We start from the raw sequence: 6,280 nt of genomic DNA, 5'->3' as shown, positions 1-6,280 counted from the left end.
ATTGATTTTAGTACTATGTCAATGGCAGAAAGGATGAGGGTTAAGTATGAGAAGTATTGGGGCAATCCTGATTCAGTGAATATGTTGTTATTGATTGCTATCGTATTTAATCCAATGCAAAAGATTGAGTATGTCAATTATTTCTTGGATTACTTCTTTGGAGAAGAAAAAGGAGGCGAATTGAAGTCAAAGTTGTCCAAGTGCATAAAGTTACTTTATCAGCAATACCAAAGTTCTGAGGAAGCAAGTGAAGCTGATACGCAAGATGTTCAAGTCAACAACATTAATACCGAAGTTCATGGCATGGGTTTTTTTTCTACAAACAACCGGTCGTAGAACAAACAAAAGATCTAAACCTGATAGATATTAACAAGAAAAATGCGAGGCTTGATAGATATTTACAAGAAGAATGTGAGCCATACTCCCATAAGTTCGATATACTAAACTGGTGGAAGGTCAACTCAACCCGATTTCCAATTCTTGGAAATATGGCTCGTGAGGTATTGGCTATACCTGTTTCTACGGTAGCTTCGGAGTCAGCATTTAGTACTGGAGGAAGAGTCCTTGATCCATACTGCAGTTCTTTAACACCTAGAATGGTAGAAGCCTTAGTCTGCATAGGAGATTGGCTTAAGGAAGATCTTTTCTCTGCTTTAGATGATGATGGTGAAGTTCTTCAACAAGTTGATCAAGGTATAAAATTTGTTTCTTATTTTTTTTCATTTTATTTTATTTTTGTTTTTGTTATCTTTCTATTTTAGAATTTAGGTATTAGTTACCAATTAAAAGTTGTTGAATATAGACTTGATAATTAATTTGATTCCCTTGGCAGATATATTTTCCTCTAATGATGGTGCTTGTTCTATGGCGGCATCAATTGATAATCTTGATGATGACTAGGTATGCTTAATATTCTCATTTGGTTTAATACTTTCATTCAAAGATTTATTTTAAAAAATGACAAAGGTATATTTTGTTATTTGCAGATATATTTTTCTCAAAGGTTGTGGTTGTTTGATGATTTTGTTGGCAACTTGGCATCTTTGATATTTTGTTAGAGAGATATTTTGGTGGTATTCTTTTGATGTCTTGAGAATGATTAAATGTTATATAGATTAGCTATTGTCATTAGATTTATAAAGAACCAAATTCTAGTTGTAAGAACATATACACTTTAAAATGACTTTAGTATTAATTTTACTTTTTAAAAACATTATGGTTTAAAAATTGAATTTCTAAAAACTGATTTTAAAAGTGGATTTTTTGTAAAAATATCTGGTTTAAAAATTGAATTTTTAAAAACTAGTTTTAAAATTGGATTTTTGGTTGAAGAAACTGGTTTTAAAACTGGATTTTCAAAAACTGGTTTTAAAACTGGATTTTGAGTTAAAAAATCTGGTTTTAAAACTGGATTTTATAAAAAAACCGGATTTTAGATTTGGATTTTAAAAAAACCGAATTTAAAACCGGTTTACAAATAAAACTGGATTTAAAACCAGTTTGTAAATAAAACCGGTTTTAAATTTTAAAACCAGTTTAGAACCGGTTTTTGTTTTTCCAAACCGGTTTAAAACCGGTTTTGCTCTTCAATCCAGTTCTGGTTTGGTTTTCTAAACCATAAAACTGGTTCTGAAGTGGATCCAGTTTGGATTTTTAAAAATCCAAACCATGCTCACCCCTAACCTGAGCTACAGAGATCAAAATGATGCGGTTCTAGTTGCATGGGAAAGCTAACGTCCGGATCTTCGATTTGATATATAATTTACTATAGTGGCCATACATATAGGCGACGCGAACGCGTGCTCTATCCAGACGCGTCGCAGTGACGAAAAACCAGCGTGGCAGATTTTATAACCAGCAAATTCTGGGCTATTTCTGGCCCAGTTTCAAGCCCAAAAAATACAGATTAAATGTTGCAAAGTGGAGGAATGAAGGGGGAGACTCATAATTCACTTTTCATAATTTAGATGTAGTTTTAGAGAAAGGGAGGCGCTCTCCTCTCTTTTAGGATTTAGGATTAGGATTCCTCTTAAAGGATTTAGGATTTATTATTATTTCAACTTACAATTCTTCTGAGCTCTAGGTTCAATATTCCTTTATTTTGACTTCTCTTCTACTTTGAGATACTTTAATGCTTTTATTTATTAATGACTTATGTTGCCAAATTGACTTATGAACTTTCATGTTATGATTTTCTTAACTAATACAATTTGAAGTATTTTCAGACTCATGATTGTTTTCTTTTATTTATATAAATAATTTAGATTTTTCCCTCTTTTGGCTTTGGTTAGGTAATTGGTAACACTTGAGTTGTTAAACTCAGCAGTGGTTGAAACTGGCAGATTCTAATTGATCTAGATCGCTCTAAAGCTAGTCCTCCCACAGGGATTGACTAGGACTTGAGGATCAAGCTAATTAGTATACTTGACCTTCCTTTGTTTAATAAAGGATAACTAAGTGGGATTAAAACCTAATTCTCATCACACCTGATAAGGATAACTAGAATAGGAATTCCAATTCTAATACCTTGCCAAGAGTTTATTTTATTATTACTATTTTATTTTTCTTATCATTTAACATACTTGTTCCTTACTTTCAAAACCCCCAATTTACAAGACTCATAACCAATAATAAGAACATACCTCCCTGCAATTCCTTGAGAAGACGACCTGAGGTTTGAATACTTCGGTTATCAATTTATTTAGGGGTTTGTTACTTGTGACAACTAAAACGTTTATAAGAAAGGACTTTTGTTGGTTTAGAAGCTATACTTGCAATAGGAATTTATTCTGAATTCTAGACCACGCAAAAGTTCTCTCTTCACAGAACCTCCATGGGAACCTAGAGTTAAAGAAGACCCCTCCAAGAAGATTGAAATTGATGTTAAGGAGAGATGTGCACAACCTCCAAGGCATATTCCATATGAAGACTTGGATGGGATAGAACAAGAATTGAGTTCCCATGGCAATGAAGAGCAAGCATCAAATTCTAGTGGTGGTAGATCCTTTGAACTTGAAGAACCCTCTCCCAATGAGACGGAAAGTAATGTGGAGGTAAATTTTTCTCACCCTCCTTATTATGATTTGAGTAAGGAAAAATGTTTAAATAAAATTGTTAAACAAAGGATTGAGATTAAGAGATCTTGTGAGGAGGTGGTAGTCCTTAGAAATAGAAGGATGGGAGTGGAATACGCTTTGTCAAGAACCTTGGAATCATCTTTGCCTAGGTTGCCATCTACTCCTCTACTTGAGTGGGTAAAGCTAATTTCTATTAGCTTTATTGTCCCACTTGAGTATGGCTTGCTTGAAACGGATGGTCAACTTAGGGAGCTTTGTGGGATGAAGCGTAAAAGAAAAATGTTTTGTGGTTGGCGTTGCAAATCCAGGCTTATTACGGTTGATACATCAAACATGAAATACAAAGATTGGAGTAGTGTTCAACTAGATAGGTCTAGGAGGATTGTTGGCCACTATATTGAGAATTCATCATGCCTACCACCCGGATGGACTAATAATGATGATCAACTTCAAGACGGGTGTGAAGATAAAGTGTGGGATCCCGGATTACAAGATGAGGACCACTTTTAGGAGCCCATGATTTGTGAAGAACTCCATCAAAGCTTGGAGCTATTAATTTTGAAGAATGGAGATTATTGGAGATTCAAGCATTGGTGGATGTTCCAAGATGAGTTCAAGCACAAGCCACCTTGAGAAGAGCTCCCCATAAGTCCAACGTAAGGACAATAAATAAAAGTGCTAGTGGGAGACACCCCACCATGGTAAATTCTTTTCATTTTTCTCTTTTGTACATATTGGTAAAATTAGTTAAATTTCATGTTTTGATTTGTTTATTGAGTATATTTGATAGTTTAATATGCTAAATAAGGTTTTAGGGTGTTGATGATTAGATTTTTGACGGTATAGAATTTCACAAATGAATTCTCGTTGCAAGTATAGTTTCTAAACCAATCAATAATCCTTTCATACAAAAAGTTGTTTGTCACTAAAACAAACCCCTAGTTGTTTGTCACTAAAACAAACCCCTAAATTTATAAACCGAAGTATTCAAACCTCGGGTCGTTCTTCCTAAGAATTACAATAAAGTGTCTTGTTATTGGTTGTGAGTTATTTTGGGGTTTTTGAGATTTTAGACAAGAAATATAAATGGCAAAGAAAATAAACTAACAACTAACAAGGCTCTTGGCAAGATATGAGAACTAGAAATCCTATCCTAGTTATCCTCCTCAATTGTGATAACAAATTGTTCATCGCTCCCACTTAGTTAACCTCTAACCATGGAGGAAAGTCAAGTGGATGAATCAATTTGATTCCTCAAGTCCTAATCAACTCCTAAAGGAAGGACTAGCTTTAGAGGCATTCAAATCAATTAGCAACTTCTTATATCAATCAACAAAGGAATTAGATAACTCAAGAGTCACTAATTACTCAACCAAAGCCAAGAGGAACAAAATCTACACTAAAATCCAACCAAGCATTTCATCAAACACTTGGAAGGCACAAAAGAAAAGCAAAGCAAATTGACAACAAGAATAGAATCTAACAACAATTATTGAAAGGAATTAACAACAACAATTAAAAGAAACACATTTATTATGAATTACCTTTATTGAATTGAAAGAGAGTAGAAGGAACAATATTAGATCTACAACAAAATACAAGAACAACATAAAAGAGATTACAACAAAATAATGGAGGAAGAATGAGTGTAACTACAAAGAATTGAGAGATAGAAGTAGAAGAAAGCAAAGATTAAAATCTAGATCTAAGAACTAAACCTATCCTAATCCTAATTCTAGAGAGAAGAGAGAGCTTCTCTCTCTAGAAACTACTTCTAACTAATCCTAATGTGTAAGAATGAATGGAGTCCCCCTTTGCTCTTCAATCCTTGGCTTTAAATAGCATCTTTGACGCCAAAGTTAGTTGGGATTGGGCCCCACAACCCTTGAGAATTTGCTGGCCACGTTTTTATTAAAAAATCATAAACCAACATCGACGCGTACGCGCACAGCACGCGTACGCGTCCATGGGGTGAGTCGCAAAGTGCGCGTAAGCGCCAGGTGCGCGCGCGCATCCATTGGCGAGTTCAATTCTTTGACTTTTCATGATTTCTCCACTTTGCATGCTTTCCTCTTCACTCCTTTGATCCATTCCTAGCCTTTTCAATCTGAAATTACTAACAAACACATCAAGGCATCTAATGGAATCAAAGGTGAATAAAACTATCAAATTAAAGGTCTAAAAGCATGTTTTCACATCTAAGCACAAATAAGGAGATAATCACAAAATCATGCTAATTCATTGAATAAATGTGGGTAAAAGGTGTTAAAATCTCCTAAAATCAATACAAGATAAACCGTACAAATGGGGTTTATTAGGTGTTTTGGTAGATGTTTAGAGGTTTAGAATGCTTAGATTGGTGCCAAAACATAGAAAATTTTTGAAAAATAGAGCACCATCCACGCATACGCGCACTGCACGCATACGTGTGCCCAAGCATTTTCGACCATCCACGCGCACGTGCATATGACGCATCCGCGTGGATGCAGAAGTTTCACCTTCCAGCCAAAAACCCGAGAGTTAGGCATGCACTGTGCGAAAATTAGACCTAAGGCACAAACCAATTCGCGGTGCGCGCCCTTTTGGCAACTTGCGGATTGACGCACAAGCGCACCGTGCGTGCGCGCGCTGATAGTGCCACCTGCGCTCCTGGTATATTTTCCAGAGAGTTATGCCCACGCTGCGCCAACGTTGTGCCTTTGTCACAATCCCACTCGCGCGCACGCGCACGCGCACATGACGCGTACGCGCCACTCTCGAAATAACCCATCGACACGGACGCGCCAGGTGCGCGTACACGTCGCGCCCATTACACTACCATCCGTGCGCGCGCGCCGTGTGCGCGTACGCATGGATGCCCTTCCTTCAATCCACTTCTTTTCTTATCCTCTTTCCATTTCTTTCCTTCTCCTTTCTTCTTCCCTCCTTTACCCCTCATCCAACACTTCCAAACACCATTGATAACCATTTATTTTAGTTAGTTAATTAGTTAGTTGGTTAGTTAATTAGTTAGTTTTAGTTTAGTTTTCATTTTATTTTCTCTCTTTTCATTATAAGTGTTGGATTATTGACTTTGTTTACTATGCATTGCTGCCCCTTTATTGCCTAAATTCTATTTTAGCATGAATGTTTTTAGATAATCTTTTTTGGATTCTATTGTTGAGGTTATATTTTTCTACTTGGTTTTGAGTTTTTCATGCTTA

Source organism: Arachis duranensis, chromosome 4, assembly GCF_000817695.3.
Source record: "Arachis duranensis cultivar V14167 chromosome 4, aradu.V14167.gnm2.J7QH, whole genome shotgun sequence".
Classification (NCBI taxonomy): domain Eukaryota; kingdom Viridiplantae; phylum Streptophyta; class Magnoliopsida; order Fabales; family Fabaceae; genus Arachis; species Arachis duranensis.
Note: the sequence above shows the minus strand (reverse complement) of the source record.